Source organism: Bolinopsis microptera, chromosome 6, assembly GCF_026151205.1.
Source record: "Bolinopsis microptera isolate Bmic1 chromosome 6, MBARI_Bmic_1.0, whole genome shotgun sequence".
NCBI lineage: Eukaryota > Metazoa > Ctenophora > Tentaculata > Lobata > Bolinopsidae > Bolinopsis > Bolinopsis microptera.
Genome location: NC_087077.1, coordinates 5,819,590 through 5,840,988, shown reverse-complemented (window position 1 = coordinate 5,840,988; position 21,399 = coordinate 5,819,590). Strand labels below are relative to the sequence as shown.

Here is a 21,399-nt window from a genome sequence, read left to right as displayed (position 1 = left end):
AAAACAACTAAAGGTGGGGAGATCTTACAGAGGTTACCCTGGGATTGCTCTAGTCTGGTTAGGAAAAGAAAGTGCAAGGACCGGGCATGGAAGGATTTTGACGAGGACCCTACGATGGTGATGTTTAACGCAGCCGAGTACGAGCAGCGGATGTACCAGAACGCTGAGATTAAGGCAAAGATCAAATATGAGAATAAAGTGACTAAATTGTTTAAGTTAAATTGTAAACCTCTTTTTAATTACCTTAAATCTAAAAGTGTTTTAAGAAAATCTGTAGAAAGACTTAAAACAGATGATGGTTCTGAGACCAAGTCTCCTTCTGAAACGGCAGAAGTGTTAGCTGATTTTTTCCAGTCAGTTTTTAAACCTGAACCTTTTGGCCCTCTGCCTCAAAATTGTTATACAGAATGTAATAATGATTACTTCTGGAGTAAATTTATGGTGCACCCTGAAAGTGTTGCCAAGATTTTGGGATCACTAGATATTAGTAAAGCTATGGGTCCTGATGGTGTTCATCCTAGACTCCTGAGGTATTTAAGTGAGAACAGTTCCTTTGTGGACGCGGTTGTGTTGCTGTTTAGTGCCTGTGCTTCTGAGCAGTATATTCCTGAGGTATGGAAAACTGCCACTGTTGTGGCCTTGCACAAAAAGGGGTCAGTACATAGTCCTAATAATTACAGGCCTGTGTCACTGACTTGTATACTATGCAAAGCCTATGAGAAGCTTCTTAGGGAGTATATTCTCGACGGTGTTGAACAGGTGCTTAGTAGCACGCAGCACGGCTTCATGAAGGGTCGGTCATGCTTATCTAACCTACTGGAGTCTATTGACGCTGTCAATGACTTGCTGGCTGAAGGTGGCTGTGCTGATATATTATACTTTGATTTCTCTAAGGCCTTTGATAGCGTACCACACCACCGTTTATTAGTTAAATTAAGAAATGTTGGTGTTCCTGAGGAGATAATTGGTATTTTAGAAAACTTTTTAGTAGGGAGGTCTATGAAAGTTAAAGTAGGAGATGAATTTTCTGAGATTAAGTATATACTTTCAGGAGTGCCCCAAGGCAGTGTTTTGGGACCATTGCTCTTTCTTTTATTTGTAAATGATCTTCCAGAAGGAATCAAAGCTATCATCAAACTTTTCGCTGATGATGTTAAAATGATTGTTAATCCTTTTATTAATCTAGCAGCTGATTTGAAGTTGCTAGAACTTTGGGAGTCTCGTTGGTGTTTAAATTTTAATGTAGATAAGTGTATGGTCATGCAAATTGGTTCTTGTAATCCTAAGAATCAGTACTTGTTTGGTGGTGTGCCTTTGAGATGTGTTGAAAGCGAGAAGGACCTTGGAGTTGTCTTTAACACCAGCTTCAACTTTGAGGGTCATGTGAGAAAGTGCATTGCTAAAGCTAATAGTACCATTGCCTGGCTTACAAGAAATATTATATCGAGGGAGAAAAGCGTTATGCTGGGCTTGTATAAGTCTTTAGTAAAGCCTCATATAGAGTATTGTTCACAGGCATGGGCTCCAATGGCTAGGCATGGAAACTGGTCACTGATTCTTGAATTGGAAGGTGTTCAAAGATCGTTCACCCGTATGATTGATGGATTGGGACTCATGACGTACAGAGAGAGACTGGATAAGCTGAACCTCACAACCCTGCTTGAACGCAGGGTTCGTGGAGATCTCATTGAGATGTTCAAGATCCAGGAAGGCTTTGTGGGTTATGGTTCCGATTTATTTGGTCGTTCTGGTAGGACCGTTGCTGCTAGATCAAAGACTCATAGATTCACCACAAATGAGACTGATTTCTTTGCCCAAAGGGTCTTGCGCTATTGGAACAGTCTACCACCACTTGTGAAAGCTAGTGAGTCAGTTACTGGTTTCAAGAGAGGATTAGATGCCTTTCGGCTTCATGGATATCGAGCTAATAAGCTTGGTCATCACTGGGAACTTTCATATGACATCTTTGATAGGATAGATGTGTCTGTGTCTAATAGGAATAGTTATGTAAGTTATATGAAAGAGAATCCATTGGTAGCTAAGAGGAAGAAGGTTAATATCTTGATTCACGATGTCAATCCTTCGCAGCTCGGTGAGGCACAGTGGTGCATCTCGCCGATCTACCGAAGGATTGATGCATAACAACAAGACACGCGCTAAAGACGCGCATTTTCTGAGTGATGTTAACGATAGCTTTAAATTCACTGAGGTCATTATTATTCAGCGTGACCGGTAATAGTTTAAAAATCAGAAGGAGAAAACACATGTTTAAATTACTAAAAAAGGAGTATCACTTTACAGGATTGAATTTAAATATAGTCATAATAGATAAGAGAGGAATTTGTTTCCCTTTGAATCAATCAAACTAGATGAATTGTTGTAAATACTTAGATCAAACTATCAATCTACAGGCTATCGTCAAACATGTTGCAAGGCGTCATCTTCAGTGACATAATAGATAAGAGTTTATTAACTATCATGCCAACTTTAGAGACGGTAACCACTAAAGTTTTCCCAATCAAAATAAAGGGTTTATACAAAATAAAAGGTTTATGCACTAGACTGCGAGACAATTAACCTTATGCAATGCAGGTTAGTATAACTATAATATCGGACTGAGTTGAAATTTCTGAGAGCATGATACCCCAAAATAAATATATGCCTGTGTCTGGCAATAGCGTTCAGATGGCTTCCGAACTTGTGCGGATAAGATAATATAAAAAATACAAATAAACTATAATAACAATCTGAAAATTAATGTATCAGTACAGATCTTATACTCGAAATCAGGCACTTTCAAAACATTTCTCTTAAATTATCTTTCTTAACACCGTTCAATTGTAACTTTAAATTAAAATATTATGATGATCCGGACGATGATAAATATTAAATTACAACTGATTATATTTATGGATTTCGGCCTGTCGATGCTGGAAGCTGATCAGCTAATCGTTAATCGTTACCATGTGACAAGAATAGTATGATGAACCTCCCAATCAGTATCTATGTATCAAAAGAAAATATTGATCTAATTCAACTCGTCGGGAGCCCTTTTGAAACATCTCGAAGTTAGAGTGCAGAGTGCATGATTACTGATTATCAGCACGATTGGGTGAAACAAAGACGAAACCGTGTGTTGATTAGAATTAAAAGAGGAAGATATTTAGTGATAAATTGTGCACTCTTGCATTTAAGTTTTAATTGTTAGACTTGTTCGATGTAGGGCCTTTAATTTAACCTAATACTAATGCAGTTACTTAATACTTGGTAAGTCTAGGGAAAACAGGTGCTAGTTGTCGGAAATGAAATGGAGTCTGTTCCTGATCGAAGTTACATGATGCTGATAGATTTGATGCAGCTCAGCACTCAGCAGCCACTGTCTTCAAATAGAGTGTTCCAGTTCTGCAATCTGCAGTCTCAAATGTTTTCGCCCAGCTTTTCTTTTCATCGTGGTTATAGAAGACAGACCTGAAGAAATACTAGTATAATGATAATATAGGTAACATGTCCAGAATGAGTAAAATTGTATTATCGGCAAATTTACTTATGTGAAAACTCCAAACAGGGTGGCGCTGGCCCAGAAGTAACTGCACACAAGCAACCCTTTAATGATCATGCACGTAATTTGTGTGAAAATATGTAACTCATTTAACGAAGTCAGTGAAAAGAACCTACCTTTATTTACCAATGTCGATTTTTTGCTTGTGATGAAGTAGTCCTCGCAAATGTGAGATATGTATGTAGTTTGTTTTTAAAAGTAAGATTGTAGTCATAGTCGATGTATAGCGACGGTAGTTTACCAGCAGCTCCCTGTACAAATAGAAATGTGGTTTTTATATAATATTACTAGTTAAATTAATGAGTACAATGCAGGAATAAAAAAATGTGTCTTAAATGTTTTATATTAAATGTGTTATAATTATATTAACCACCTTATATTCGTATAATATGTACTCACAAACAATGATAGTCCCAACTGTTTTTAATTGCTTATAATTTAAACCTTCTTATTAAATAATTTAGATGACTGTGTCTGATCTAAAATTGCACGAGAAATAGAGAAAATTAGGTCTCAGACAGAACTCGACCGGGATATAACCGGCGCAGCCGGAATACCGGCTGGTATTTGGCGATTTTGTACCGGTACCGGCCGGGATTTTGGTTTTAGCCGGGATTTTTCCAAAATAAATTCAGTTTTTCTCAACGTTAATTTGAGTCCAAAATTAACAAATCTGTGAACATTTTCCTAAAACATTTTGACGAAGTCATTGAACAATGGAGACTGGAGTCAATCTATATTTAACATAATCATGGGTGTACGAATTATGGACTTCTTTCTGACTTATGACTTAATTATTGTGACTAAGTGTCACGGCTCACGGTCTTGTGTTACCGAGGGACAAGTAAAACAGAGTTCTCCGGGTAAAGAAAGCATTAATAAATGCTATTCAGTATTCATCCTATTCAATTATTCAGGTAAGGTGATGTAAACTGTAAAGTGATAAGCTCCAACGTCAAACACCATGTTCAATTAAATAAGTTTAAGTAACCAATACCAGATCACAGGATTGTTATAGTTACGGAGACTGTTGGAAACGATGCAAACCAGGATCGGACTCCTATCAGAAATAGTCGACCACCGGTCCAGCCTCCCTCAAACTCAAATGCCCTACCACTACCCCAGACCACATCCACCTCTTCAGCCAGGAACAGCGCTCCCACTATACCACTACCAGCAGTTCCTACCGCCTCAGAGGATACACTGCACGTGCCCGTTATTCCTCATGCCTCGTCTTAAATGTCCAGTCCATGAATCCTAGTGCATCAAGTGCGAGTATATGGGAAGTGCCAAAAATCTCAGCTCTTATTCAGGAGAAATCCAAAAACCACTCGTTACCGTTTATTGCACTTACGGAAACGTGGCTCAAGTCCTACATGTCACTGTCAGACAAATACAAAATGTGCATCACCTCTTTCTCCTGCTGAGCAGAACCTCCCCCTTAAAAGTAAACAAATCTGCATCGCCTCCCAACGACAATCCAGATATATTAAGCAGCAGAGACAATCATTTAAGGAGACTTCGATATCTATCAGGATCATGATTATACTGCCTGAGAACTCAGCACTTCAGGATGAAACATATAATATTTGGTTTTCTCGATTTCATTCATATTTAGACAGAAGTCCGTGTAGATAATTGGTTATAGAATAATTGTATATAATTTTATGCGAAGTTGTGTCTGCGAAAATATACGTGTGAACTGGTCATCCCGCAAATGCTGAAAAAGTAGATGTTACCTATCATAAAATAACCGCTCGCACCGTACAGTGTACACGACAGAGTTGTGACTGCGTTTACAAATTCTTTATCATATTGATGTGTTGCCATGGCAACCGAAACTCCATCGGAAGATCGGCCTGTAAGGCATAATCATGATAATACACAGTATCAAAACATTGCCATTGATATCATAGCAACATTCCAGAGATTAGGTTATGTGTGTGTAAGAAAATGTATGTTATAGTATTATACAGTCTGCTAGAACATTCCGTTTACACATGGTGGCCGATAACAACTTGTTTAATTTATCTCCGAATTACACACAAATTTCTGAAAGTTTCGTAGGCTTAAATCAATTACAGAGGGTGTGGCTATTGGCCAGCCCCTCTATTTCACTATTATGGTTGAAACTATAAGAATACAGATTATATTGTTACAGTGATTTTACAAAAGTCGAAACAGTAAACACCAATTTGTAGGATACTTTAAATCACACCAAAATTGGTCCCAGAATGCAATGAAATCTGATGGCGTCTTTTCAGTGAAAAAGAGGCCACACTCTCTGTAATTGATTAAAGTTTACGAGACCTTTAGAAAATGAGTTATATAACTTGCAACTTAAACTAAGATAAATTGAGTATTTATACTCAATTTATCTTAGTTGCATGAGTAATATATATATACTACCCACTATACCACTACCAGCAGTTCCTACCGCCTCAGAGGATACACTGCACGTGCCCGTTATTCCTCATGCCTCGTCTTAAATGTCCAGTCCATGAATCCTGTGCATCAAGTGCGAGTATATGGGAAGTGCCAAAAATCTCAGCTCTTATTCAGGAGAAATCCAAAAACCACTCGTTACCGTTTATTGCACTTACGGAAACGTGGCTCAAGTCCTACATGTCAGACAAATACAAAATGTGCATCACCTCTTTCTCCTGCTGAGCAGAACCTCCCCCTTAAAAGTAAACAAATCTGCATCGCCTCCCAACGACAATCCAGATATATTAAGCAGCAGAGACAATCATTTAAGGAGACTTCGATATCTATCAGGATCATGATTATACTGCCTGAGAACTCAGCACTTCAGGATGAAACATATAATATTTGGTTTTCTCGATTTCATTCATATTTAGACAGAAGTCCGTGTAGATAATTGGTTATAGAATAATTGGATATAATTTTATGCGAAGTTGTGTCTGCGAAAATATACGTGTGAACTGGTCATCCCGCAAATGCTGAAAAAGTAGATGTTACCTATCATAAAATAACCGCTCGCACCGTACAGTGTACACGACAGAGTTGTGACTGCGTTTACAAATTCTTTATCATATTGATGTGTTGCCATGGCAACCGAAACTCCATCGGAAGATCGGCCTGTAAGGCATAATCATGATAATACACAGTATCAAAACATTGCCATTGATATCATAGCAACATTCCAGAGATTAGGTTATGTGTGTGTAAGAAAATGTATGTTATAGTATTATACAGTCTGCTAGAACATTCCGTTTACACATGGTGGCCGATAACAACTTGTTTAATTTATCTCCGAATTACACACAAATTTCTGAAAGTTTCGTAGGCTTAAATCAATTACAGAGGGTGTGGCTATTGGCCAGCCCCTCTATTTCACTATTATGGTTGAAACTATAAGAATACAGATTATATTGTTACAGTGATTTTACAAAAGTCGAAACAGTAAACACCAATTTGTAGGATACTTTAAATCACACCAAAATTGGTCCCAGAATGCAATGAAATCTGATGGCGTCTTTTCAGTGAAAAAGAGGCCACACCCTCTGTAATTGATTAAAGTTTACGAGACCTTTAGAAAATGAGTTATATAACTTGGAACTTAAACTAAGATAAATTGAGTATTTATACTCAATTTATCTTAGTTGCATGAGTAATATATATATACTCTCATTTTTTAGAGCAAACGTAATTTAAATGGCTAAACACAATTCAATAAAATTTGGCTCGATCCGATTATCCAAACTATCAAATAAATGCGAAAATGAACCTTCTTTTTGCTTTTGAAAACAATGAACACAAATATGTTTCGATTTGACAAATTTCTCGAACCAGTGGTGGTAGTAAGTCATACCAGAACCAATTATTTCAATTGGGCACTCAGTGACTGAGCTATTAATGCCAACGTTTGCACACTGACTTTTGGCCCACCCTGTATATTTATAATATACGGCTGGAAAAAATGTAACTGGATATCTGCCACAATGCTGCTATTATTAAGGTTAAAGTAACATTTAGCACATAAAGAAGTCTGGTTTGCTAGGTTTTAATTGGTCGTATAATAACAAATAAAAATGAGTTAAGACTACAAAAACGGTCGATAGAACCTAATTATAATACCTGTATCGAGAACTCGACTTCAATGCACTGATAGCGTTGGTACTAACATTCTATCAAATTATGTCATATCTTGAGACTTGATAGCTGCCTGAAACAGTTTTGAGTCAACATTATCGTGATATTCTAGAAATTGAAACCAATTCTCAACTTTAAAAAAGCAGGTTTCAATAAATGCCATAGAATTAAATTCTACCTTTTTAAATTTTAAGAATTTGTTGATTTATTAAAATTCTGTCTCAATTAATATATAAGGGTACATGCAATGTATTTCGACACGCACTGTAGACTCACTTATTGGATTCGTGCTAGATGCTGTGTACGTCACCCTCTTAACCACCTCTATGGCGAAGATGAGGATGGTAAGTGCAAGTACAGTAATGTGAGGAGAGGATGGATATCATTTAGCACATTTTTGCTGTAGGTGTAAAGTAGCTCTTAGTCAAGGAGTATATAAATGACGGCACGACAAGGTTCTGCAACAGATCTCTGAACATGTTATCTTGTGAGCGCCGAGTGAACACTTATAAGAACAAGGCCAGCGATGTAAGACAGTATCATTGACTTAGTCCATGCTGGGAGGAAAAAAGCAAGTACAGACGACCGAAAGGAGTCGTGGTTTGGGATCCTGAGTGGGTCTCGATATTGGATAGTGCTTTTATATATCGGACCTTATGATATTCTCAAGGTCACCAAGACGGCACAGTCTTATGGCGGGAGGTAACGGTACCATCTAAAGAGCAGATTGCTGAATCATACAAGTAAAAACTCTACCGGTACAGCAGTCTTACAGCAGACTGAGATTCAAGCGAAAGAATTGTGCTGTTATAATTATGCGGTTAAAGTTCTAGCACCGGGAGTAGTTGTTCACGGTTTGGAGAGAGCTGAGTAGGCTAGTACGGGATAGAAGGGAAGAAGCAGCTCACTGTTCCAGATGGATCTACTTCTTATCAAGGAAGAAGGAGTGGTAGGTATAGTAAGGAAGATTGGAGCCTAAGAGTTAACTTAACATCTAGAGGTACCACAAACTTTATCTCGTCGCCAATTGCGAGCTTTAACGGGTTTCCTCAAGTGACTCGATGGTTTAATTGTGACAAATCATGATACGAACTTTGATGAACCCATAATAGTATAGTTCAATAATACTATGATAGTATTCTCATAAGTTCTACCCTTGCAACCGAGTACAATGTACATACTAAGTGATATCAAGCTGCAATCTAAAATTTATTAATTGAATCTCAAAATAACTTCAAATTTTACCTAATAATTGCGACATCGTTGGAAGTGAGAAATAAAATACATTAAATTTTAATCCAATTCTGCGAGAGAAGATTTGCCCAGACAGCTGACAAGAATGTATTACCATACTTCCTGTAAATGTGGTAGTTATTAGGTCATATCAAACTTGAAAATTATGTCAAAGTTTTTCTCAGTCTCTGGTGTCAATCACCAGTAGAGTGCCCAGCCGCACCAAAACAACCTGCGATTTTTACGTGGGAAACATCGTATAATACACATGCTATACACTCTAGTTTTATAGCAGCTACTGATATCATGCGGCAGTATTAATAAGCATACAAATTCAGCGCAAAAAATTGTAAAGACGACACAAATTCATGCGGGATGTTAATAAATGTGTCCATGTTGAACTCAAACTCCGACAGAATAATATTTCAAATCGGATATATTATAATTAATCAAATGGTATCTGCTCATGTTCCGTCTATATAAACTACAAAACTTAATAAATTAGTGAAGTTCTGAAACAAAGATCACGACTAGGTTTTATCAAAATTGAAAAGAAAACCGATCGAAGTGCACTAGAGATATAGTTTAAGTTTAAAGGGTCATCATTACTAAAATCTCTTCCTAGCTCCTAGCAATCAAGTTGTTAATCCTAGTTCTACACCTAAACAAGTACAAAATTACAGCCTTACATTTTCAAATTTTTCGATATCCAGCTCAACATAAGACTTCGATACCAATAATGCATAATGGGTACATACCGATGATCGGTGTTCGTAAATATTTGATTATTTATAGTATTGAAGTTTAAAATCTTCCTAATTATGTAAGAATAACAAAAGGAATCACGTACTAGTGTGCTGTTACGAAAAACAACTATTTAATAAAAATAAATTAACAGTATTCGAGTACAAAATTAAAAATACAAACTCCAACATAATCGACAGACAAACTCAATAAATGAAGATTTCGTCGTGAAACGAGCTATATATACAGCTATAACGTAGCGCTCGACTCCAGTCTGAACCAAAATTAAGTCGCGTTCGTAGGAAATTGACCACCAGCTGCTGGTGGTTCGAATGTTGGTTTGCACACTACTGTGGTTGCGAGAAGCATTATTTGATGCGCGCGCGACCCAGTAGTGCATCGCGCTACAAGTTAATATCAAAGGTATTTAGTTAAATTTTTTAAAAGTTTGTAATTATATGGTTTCAAACGTAAAGTGTTCATTTTCTATGAATTTCTTTTTGAGATGCCCAGAGAGGCATTATTTATAATGTTATGTTATGTTATGATCATTCCTCAGCCAAATTTTAAGCAATTTCGGTACAAGTTTACAAGAATCTCTTCAAGCAAACATTCTCTTTTGTCAGCAAATTCAGGAAAACAAAATTTAAATTTTATTGCCATTACAATGAATAATAATATCATAATGTATGCATGTATTTCTAAAGCAAATCGTATGATCTGCGGGATTGTAAGGAATTTAGTTATTAGAGAACAGGCTGTAATACCTGGGGACCTCAGGCTATTATGTTCATAAACATACGAATAGAGATTCGGCGGAATGACAGGCTGAGCGGGGCCAGTAAAGGCTGTAATGCAAATTATAGCTATTTATAAAGCTTTTATAAGACCTCATATTGAGTATTGTGTCCAATTGTGGAATCCAGTTGCGGCTCATGGAAGTTGAGGGACTGTTTTGGAGCTGAAGAGCGTCCAGAGGCGGTTTACCCGTTTTATTGATGAGGTGGGTACTCTTCCATACAGCCGAACTCTTCCATACAGCCGTTACGTAGACGCTGGCAGAGCGGCGAATACGTGGGGACCTTATTGAAGCTTTTAAAGTAACTAGTGGTTTGACTGAATATGGATCGGGTTTGTTCAGAATGAGCAGATCTGGTCTTAATCTTGTTTCAACCAATAAATGAAGTAAAAGTGTAACTAAAGTGAAGAATCTTCAGTCTTCTTTTCTTCCGGAGCGAGTTATTCCTTATTGGAACAAACTCCCTCCAGATGTCAAGAACTGCTCGACAGTTTAAAGTTTTAAAGTTAGATTGGAAGGATTTAAGAGGGAAATTATTCATAAAAACAGTGTAAATGATTTTTATTTTTGGAATGTTTCGAATGAAGTTTTAAGGAAAATTTAAGAACCCAGTTATTTAAGCAATAAGAAGAGACATAATGAATATCTTTGGTTTCATCCTTTTGTGGCAAAAAAGCGTTTTGTAAATCGTTATTCGGTTCGATCTAGGAATTAGATCGAACGCGCGGCGCGGCTTTCAATGTATTTGTATACGTATTTGTAGGCACAGGATATTCTACTTGTGAAACAAGCGCGTCACGCAATGCGCACGCGGCGTAGACACATATACATGGATATGTGAAGAGACAAGAGAGGGAACATTATTTACCAAGGTAAATAAAGCAATAGAATATGTTGTATTGTTATAATTATATTGCTCTAACCAGAGCCCTCTCCGCTCTCGCTTGCAGTAGCGCGCGACCGCCGGAGGCACATGGCTATGTGAAATAATTATATACATATTGTAATTTTATTTGCTCTAACCAGAGCCCTCTAGCTTGCAGCAGCGCACGACCGCCGTACTACTACTATACGCGTAGGCACATGCAACATGGCTATGTGAAGTCAAATTGCAAATACCTCAGTGGCTCAGTGATCCTTATGGCGAATAATTTTATTTGTGGTATTGGTAACGGACAACTAAAAGTAAAGTCTAAGTCTGTCATGTAAATATTTACGACAGAATATGCCAGTTCAGCAGTTGCAGTGCCAGTTGATGTAATACGGTTTACAAACAACTTTTCCGGATGTCAGCTATAAGTACAGCACATGAAATACAATTTCTAAATTTGGAAGTGTGATCAGCAAACTTGAAACTGAAAAACGCAATATCTTTGATATTTTTATTGTAATTCCTGTAATTAAGTAAAGCTAGCGATCTGTTCCAGAACCAACTATACTTATAGCACCTTTTTAAAAGCTGGCGTTTTACAAACGGCCTCACCAGGTGGCCCAATTTTATTATCACCTAGACCTCCTCAATATTTGTTTATCTCATCACTATATTGTAATTTCATGGTCACTAAAATGAAATACGAGCTACACGGCTAAAATTCCATTCATTGACACATCTAATTCTAACAGTTTTATAACTTGTTTTTGCATTCTTCTACACTCTCGCTCAGATTAGAATCATTTGAATAGCTCGATGGGGACAACTCGGTGTTAGATAGTTAGATAATCGACCTGAACCGATATGAGTCGAACGACTAAACCATATCTGCATTCTGCAGCTCAAATACGCAAATACGCAAAAATGCAAAATATGCTGCCAAAAATACTGCCGACAGCCATCCCGAACCAAGCTATTAGTATTGTTTAATTCTGTTTTGCTGCTGTTTGCATGTTGTAGTTTCCGTGTACCTACACAGAATGTTTATACATTTTATAGTACATTTCAATAGTTACTTTTCATACCTGTTTCGAATTTGAACCTTGATGTATATAATGCTTGTTCGTCGAAATTAAAATAACGATGATTGCTTTAAACAGACTCACTATTGATTTTATAATAAGTTATAAGCTTTATCTCGTTTGAATGGAAATAAGGTTATTAGAATGCCTCGAAATGGAAGTGATCGGAAAGACGATATTTTGTCGTTTATCAACGACAACATTTCACAACAAGTTCATCAACAATTGAACAGATAAACTTATCTGCACATCAGATTCACTCTTTCCAAGAAGGTAAATCTCAGACTAACCGTGAATATCCATAGGCATAACGATCCAGTTTTGAAATTCTCATCAGACCTATATACGTGATCAAGTGCTTAACTTTTCAGTAAAGCAGTGATAGACAGTAAGCAATTAGAGAAATATTTGAAATCAGACCCCTTCATTTTGGCTACAGATGACCTTGGACAAACAGCTCTTCACTTAGCGGCGATGTGGTGCGATGCAGCTACCGTTCAAAGGTACAGCTTACTGCTCATTTTCAAAGTTAACCTGCAAATGTAATGTCTTATTTGTAATACTAATATAGTCCACCGATCAGAAGAGCACTTGAAATGAAACCGTTTTATTACTTTTCACCTTATTATACAATAAAAATCTATATACGCATATTTAATACTAACTTATTATCTGTACGGGTTCTCTAACAAATTCAACTCCAACAGGTTACTGGAGGCGGGGTTGAACCCCCAACAACCGGACTACTCAGGAATGACACCTGTTCACTGTAGTGCCCTACTCGGGTCTCTGGAAGCTTTTCAGTGCCTCCCCGAGGATACTTGGTTTCTTCCGGAGGATTCCTCTGGTAGATGTGCCCTGCATTTCGCCGGAATTTCCGGAAATATCGATATTGTCCGGTACATCGTGGAATCAGGTATAGTAATATTGGTGATTCATTATATCATTGATCATGACATTTAGAGGGGGGCTGCTGCCAATTTTGTAACAAAAATCTATGATTTATTCATCTATGTTCAACATACTTTGTCCAGCCAAAAAATAAGGTTCTTTTTGGACATCTTACCCAAGTTAATGAATGGTTCAACCCCTTCACCAAAAACAATACAACAAAACCCGATATTCTACCTCTTTACTTAGGCGGAGACTTTAACTCAGTGGACAGGTTCGGACAGCCGCCAGTAGTAACCTCCGTACTGTACGCTCAACCGGAAGTGGCTAGCTACCTGATAGACCACGGAGCTTTGTCAGATATAAGAGATAACACTGACGTTCCTGCAATTGTGGTGGTCAATGCCAAGTACCCTAGTCTCGCTGCCAACATGCTGTCTAGGTGAGTTAGATTTTCTGGCAAAGTGAGAAATCTAGTGTTAGTTGGATAATCACTGATTTTTTAATCACTCCATCGAAATTTTGGTGATATCGCTAGAGTTCAATTTAACCCAGGCTTGTGAAAAGGGACGAATACGAGGGAAAAATGAGTGTGGATGTGACCTTCATGCTCAGTACTGAGACCAAACACTCTGAGGAGACCGGGAACTGCAAAGTTGGGGCCATCACACCCTACGAGAGTCTTGTCATGATGTCAGGAAATATTACCAACCACGTGACTGTTCAGTGTCTGACTGAAGAGAAGTGGAGTTTGTATGGGAGCAGGATATTCTACTTGGGGTTCTTTTCATACCTCTTCTTCATCCTTTTCTGGACTATTTTCTACGCTATCCCACCAGCTAAAATGAGTGATTGGAGCGGGAGGGAACCTTTCGGGTACTTCATGATGGTGTTTGGAATTCTATTACTAATACCCAGTTTTGCTAATATCATATTTAGACTTAAACGGGGTAAAGCGAGAGGAAAAAATCTAGTTAACATGGCAATGGCACGGATGAATTTTGAGAGATCGACGTCCAATCACTTAACAGCCAGATACAATGAAGCGATTACCAAACTAAACACTAAAGTTTCTACAATGTTCAAAAAGAAGCTGACACAGCGGCCTATGAACTTAGTTCTAATCTTCATGCATATTGTCTTACTGATACAGTGCATTGTGAAAGGTCAGCGGATGGTGATGGGAAAGGAACTTGAAAACAAGGCTGCTTACATTGGTGAGATACAAGGAGATGGCAAATTTTCACGTCTGCATTTAATGAATAAATATCATCATCATAAAAGATGGAATTATTTATTAGAATGGAATTATTTATTAAAATACATTCATAAAATGTGCTAATGCTCCGTCAAATCTTGAATAATAGATGACGGATTAGATCCGCAAAGCTCAGAAAACGCTTATAAATGTTATAGTAAATGTTTCAGTTATGTCGGTGGCAAACGCTATAGTGCTAATGGTGCTGTGGGATTGGCTCTTTTTCCAGTGTGAGGTTCACTCAAGTTTAGGGAGATTTGTGGTGTTTATCAGAGAAACTAAAACTGATGCGAGCTTGATCCTAGGGGTGTTTATCTTCATGTATATACCGAACCTAGCTATCTTCTACTATACTGTCTACAGATATGACGATACAGCAGCATGGTATGAACTATGATATACATACGTACTTATAATATAATCAGTTTTCCAATATTTAGAGTTTTATGAATGAAATCTGCCCCAGAAAAGGTAGTATCTTTGGCTGCCAGACTTTGGGGCCGGAGTGATATGATCCACCATATACGTCATCAAGTAATTAACATGCAAGCCTGAAGCTTGTGGCGTATAATTAGTGATGTGATCCATGGATTGAATATAATTGACCTAGAAATGGGCTAGATCTGGGGTAGAGTTCATATGACAACTCTGTACATAGGAGCTACAAATTAGGAAGTGAACATGTTTTAAATTGAGGCAATGTATTGGTTGGTTATAAAATGTTAAATAGATTAATAATACAATACTTTAGAATACAACAAATTACTCAATATTATTACCAAAGTATTTCGCAACAGCGAACAAGTACTCAATCTTTGTTGGGTATGTCGTGTAGAAAGAACAAAGGTCGTACAGAATACTGCTGGAAATCCTCTTCTTTTTGGAAGGTAGACATTTGTTTTCTATCACCGAATGTATGGTGTAACTTTGGGGAAATATCGAGGGTGTGAAGGTTCCTGTTGGTGGCGAAGGCTATGATTCTCACATCTCGGTCAGTCTTCCCATCAAAGAGGATAAATTGTTCGTCTCTTCTCGTAGATGTGCAGCTGGGAGGAAGAACGAATTCAAGAGAAGTCTTCGACTCGGTATGTTGGGCAGGTCCGGAGGCAGAAGTTCTGGCTCGTGGAGAGGACGGTGTCATCATATTTCTTGCTGCTGTAGATATATCCGTCAGAATCAAGCACCTGTTGACATCCAGACATCCTCTGAAACCGTTGAGGGACTTGGAGAAGGTAGGCATGACTGTTGATAGAATGCGATACTACTACCTTTTATCACCCAATATTTATACCTAGAACACTAGATCGGCTCACTCCCCTTGCATGCCTTTGAGACGTACGTCTCACATCCCTTGATACGAGAACCCCCCCTTTAGTAAGAGCTCCCGTCCCTTATGTGATCTACGAGTCGAGCAGTCAGATCATGTTTACTTCTTAATGTACAGCTATGATTTACAGAATTGACATGTGAACATTTCTATGTCAATTAAATTCAATCCATGGATCACATGGTGCTCCACAGAAGGATCTGTTACAGAAAGGAGAGCAAGAATGATGAATGTGATGTCTAGACCCGAAGAACCAGCAAGGAGCTCTCTGAATAGGGACTTAGATTCGAAACTCCCCTCTCTCGCATGGGTCCAGACTATTATCGAGAACCAAGTTATTGACGTTAAGCAGGAGTTGGAGAAACTTACATCTGAGGTTAACAGTCTTAAGTGCTCCGATACTAGCATCCAGCAAATCGAAAAACTACTCGAGGTTGGCAAGAAGGAAATGCAAAAGGTCAAAGACCTCTGGGAGAAAAACTTGTCAGCTACCACACGGATCAAAAACAGAGTAGACGAAGTTTTCACGGAGATTTCTATAGCGGAAACGAAAACGGACGAAGTAGACAAAAGTGTTCAAAAACTAAAGTTTGACCTCAAAAACTACTACAACAGTGCATTCTTTCGGGAAGACGGACAGCTGATTAAAGAAATTCACAAAATAGTCACTCAGTCAGAAGGATGGAATGGCGCGAGTACCGATGTCCCACCTGACTATTCCCCTAATGACGATGATTTATCACACACTCCACCCTACCAACCTCCCTCACCCTTTCGAGATCAAAGAACTCACAGTAGAGAAAACAACCTGCTGTCCCGAAGAAACAATGGATTCAGCATGACTTCCTCGGCCTCTCGAGCTCAGAACTCTACTCAAACTCAGAACTCCAACTTTACCAGAACTCAGAACCTCAATTTCACCAGGACTCAGAACTCCGCCTTCACCAGAACTCAGAACTCCGACTTCACTCGTCAAACTTCAGGATCCACCACACCCTCAAAAGTGTTCAAGACGACCCTCATCTCAGACTCAATCCTGAGACATGTCCAGGGTATGGACACCAAGAATGCTCTCGGAAAGAACCATGAATTGACCCTAATCAACAAGCGGGACACAGGCGGACTTAAAGACCAACATGTCAAAGAAGAATTATTAAGAACACAACCTGATTTCATCTATGTTCACCTAGGAGTCAATGATGCCAACCAAAACTTCGACCTAAGGGTAAGTCTCGACAACATATTTCAATTTTCACTATTCGTAGAGGAATCCCTGATAGGTACAAAGTTATTCTTCTCAATGCCGCTAATGACATCTGACAATGAAGCGAACGCAAAGATTGGGGAGATAAGGGATGCAATTTGGGAATTTGTGACTGTAACTAATAAAAACGAACGCAAACCCTTCAAAGAGCGGTCTTTGTATTACAACCCCAACGCAAACTTCATGCATGATGATCATCTGATAGGAGAGTATCACACGAACGATGGAGTCCACCTTTCAACAAGAGGCAAAGAGGTCATCCTAGGAAACTTCCGTCACAGCATCCATGAAATGACAAGACTGCTTCTCAACAAGCCAAAGAAAGTCCGTTCTACAGGAGGATTGGAACCTTCTCCTCTTAGTCGAATGTGATTACACTGACATAGATTCTCATTTATACACATTATACCATGACTAGAAACGCACAAAAAAAATACACAGGTTTCAATTAATAAAAATAGCATAAAAATACTTTCTTGGAATATCCAATCGCCTTCATCAGTAGATGGGAGCAAATTTGAAATAGAATCATTTCAAAATGTTATCAAAGATCATGACATAGCCTGTCTTCAGGAAATTAGGAGAGAGGTTCACTTGGTAGGATATCGATCAATCTGCAACATAAGGAAAGACGGTAAATCAGGAGGTGTCGGTATCCTCATTAAAAATGAGCTTATTGAAGGGATTGAGTTTATCAAGAATACAAAGTGTTCAGACTACCTAGTTTGTCGACTAGACAAGGATTTCTTTAACCTATCAGAAGATACATTCATAGTTAACGTTTACATTAGACCATTTAATTCATCAGCCTCAAACCCGACTGACAATGGCAAAGATGCTCTAAAAAACATTGAAGACGTTGTGAACGAACTTCGGGAGGAGGGCGAAGTCATATTGTGTGGGGACTTTAACTCTCGTATAGGACAAAAAACGGGTATGATAAGAGAAGACTCAACCAACGTTGTTCCCTTACCAGACGATTATGAGCCTGACAACTTTCTCCCCCGAAACTCACTAGACTCTATCACAAATACTTACGGTACACACTTTCTTAACCTAGTCAAACATAACCAACTCACTATTCTGAATGGCCGTACCCTAGGAGATCTTGTAGGAAACTTCACAAGTATCCAAAAAAATGGGTGCAGCGTTATTGATTACATTGCAGTGACCAACTCCACAAAGATCAGAATCAACTACTTCAAAATCTTGACATTCACCGAGCATTCTGATCATAAGCCCCTCAGTACTGAATTAAAATGCAATAGATTCGCGATCAACAAATGCGCCCCATTACAGGACACTTATCAGACAGCGCCAACCAGATACATTATCAACGAAGAGAACAAAGACGACTTTTTCGAAGCTCAGTCAGAAAATCTATCATTGACCTTAATCCAAGAACTTCAATCAAACATCGACTTACTCACCAATCAAAATATTTTAGCAGACAATGACCGTAATTATGAAACTGAACTCAAAGACATTAACAAACGACTTTCAGAACATCTTCGCGACATGGCCTCGAAGTGTTTCAAACAAACCAAACCACCCAAAAAATCTCACACCTCAAACAAACCTTGGTTTAACTGGAAAACGAGATTAGGTAAAAGAGAATTTCGTAAAGCTACAGATGCAACCTCAAAATTCCCGTCAAACAACCTTATACGTGAAAACTATTATCTTGTCAAGGGTAGCTATAAGCGTTTGAAGAACTCTGCCAAAAACGAATTCTTCGCACGTATGAATGAGGACATAGAGGGGGGGAAAATTCTCAACTGGCAATCTTTCAAAAAACTAAAAAATCAGAAAAAGGAAACTTTAAATTTTGACAGTCATGATATGAATAGATTCGAGACTTTTTTTGGTAGCCTATATTCCGATAACCACAAAACAATAAATGAAAATAAAAAAGTTTCTATGATTGATCAAGCTGACTTGATAAATCAAGATGCAACTCATCCTGAGTCACTCAACTCCTTAATCACCAAAACAGAACTTGACTCTAGTATAAAATCCCTAAAAATGGTAAAGCTTCCTCACTCGACATGATTAATAACGAAATTATAAAATCTCTGGACACCAATCATAAATTGATTATGTTGAACCTCTTCAACGCCTGCTTCTCACAAGGAATTTATCCCTGGAACGTCAGCATTATATCTCCACTTCATAAAAAGGGAAATAAATCAGATCCTGACAACTACCGTGCAGTTGCTGTCAGCAGTGTCATAGGAAAACTATTCTCAACTATTCTCTTAGAACGACTCATTCACTTCTGCTCTGAAAACTGCCCTGATCCACCTAACCAACTAGGCTTCACAAAGAAAGCTCAAACATACGATCACATACTAACCATGAAAACTATAGCTTCAAAATATAAACTTTTGGGGAAACCTGTATATGCAGTATTTGTTGATTTTAAAAAAGCATTCGACTCAGTCTGCCGTCAAGCCCTTTTCCTCAAACTCGCAAAAAATGGCATAACTGGGAACTTCTACAATGTCCTCAAAAATATGTACTCAAACTCGTACGCTTACATAAAATTATCTGGTCACCTCAGTAAACGCTTTCAGATACGTAAAGGTACAGAACAAGGTCACCCACTCTCACCTGATCTTTTTAAAGTTTTTCTCAGTGATATGTCCTGCCTCCTAGATTTTCCAAATTGCCCCGTACTTTCAAATATGACTGTAAGCCACCTACTGTGGGCGAATGACCTTATACTCCTTTCACTCGACCAGGAAACCACTCAAAAGCAACTTAATATTCTCGGTAATTTTTGTGAGGAGTGGGGCATTGAAATCAATGAACTCAAAACTCAAGCAGTCATCTTTGGTAAGAAAACGTTAAAACAGGACATACAAAACATCAAATTTACACTCAACGGATCTAATCTTGAAATTGTTGACAGTTATTGTTACCTTGGATTTGAACTTCATCAATCGGGTCAAGTACAGATTGCTCAACAAAACCTTAAAACCAAAGCAATGCGTGCATTTTTTGGCCTGAAAAGGGTTGTCATGCGTTCAAAGTTATCTTTTAAAGCACTCCTTACACTGTTCGACTCTCTCATCAAGCCCATTTTATTATATGGTGCTCCGATATGGACACCCACTAGTACGATCAATAAATCTCTAATTTGCAAAACGATTAACTCGACAGAAGCAACCGCTACTAACTTACTTAAAAAAATCAGCGCCTCTCTGCAAGAAAGAGTGCATATTTCATTCCTAAAATGGGCATTGGGAGTCCATCGTAAAGCATCAAATGTCGGTGTTTGGGGAGAAACAGGAAGAATTCCTCTGATTTATCAATCAATTCGCTTAACGTTAAATTACTTCAAAAGGCACGATGGGACCAAGTTGAATAGAGCCGCGCTATTTTCTATCCCGTTTGGCGCTGCTAGTCGCGCTTGCGTCCGCGCGTTACGCGTACGTCATGTAAAATATTGAAATCACAAATGCGACCTTATTGTTGCGCGCGCGACCATGCGCTACCCATTTCCATGTTTTGAATTAAAAAATCGACGTACGACCACAGTATATAAATTTTGAAACAATTAATTATTTGGTAATTGATGCATCTAGAGTCATTTTAATATAGCTTGTATACATTTTTATTGTTATGCATAGATAGATAGCCTGATGAATCGAGCGCTAATTCTAATGCAGAAGAAATGACTACTTATGAACAAACAAACCGCCTAGTTTGATGTTAACTTTCGTATTCTTTACTATTTAAGCAAATTGTATTGTTGGCTGATATTTTTCCAGCTTTAAATTTGATATCGTCCACAAGTTTCGGGAAATGATGTTTGTAGACTTGAGACTGTATGCTCACGACCTTTTGTAAATACATATATGAAGAATAGAACATCATATCACCTATTCTTTGATATAAAGTGAAAATCTCCAAATAAGATTTCATTGAATCCTCGATCTGACACTTTCAAAGATATTCAAATCATTGGTAACATATTGATTGTTGTAGATCACAGGTCTATGAATTCTCACATACCATCTCCATGACGAAGCACACAATTTTTCCTACTTGAGGCCGTACAGTGAGTTCTAATGGCTTGTCCCAAATGCATCAATGTGCTTGACTTCTATAACTTAACATTATGAGCCTTTAATCTTATGTCCCAACTCCCATCGTATAGATGATTGATATTTCTTACAAGCACACAAGCAGAATTTCTTCTATAGGCTTCTTTTGAAAATTTCTTTTTTGTCTTTTTAAACCAAGAATA

At 38.1% G+C, this 21,399-nt stretch overlaps 1 long non-coding RNA gene across 1 annotated transcript; it reads right to left on the bottom strand.

The window, feature by feature from the left end:
- Positions 1-2,267: 2,267 nt before the first annotated feature.
- On the bottom strand, positions 2,268-9,041 carry LOC134817142 (uncharacterized). Its single transcript, XR_010160473.1, has 4 exons — positions 8,921-9,041; positions 7,661-7,748; positions 3,676-3,810; positions 2,268-3,468 (listed from the first exon to the last, which is right to left on the bottom strand). It is a non-coding gene; the product is annotated as an uncharacterized LOC134817142 (long non-coding RNA).
- Positions 9,042-21,399: the final 12,358 nt, after the last annotated feature.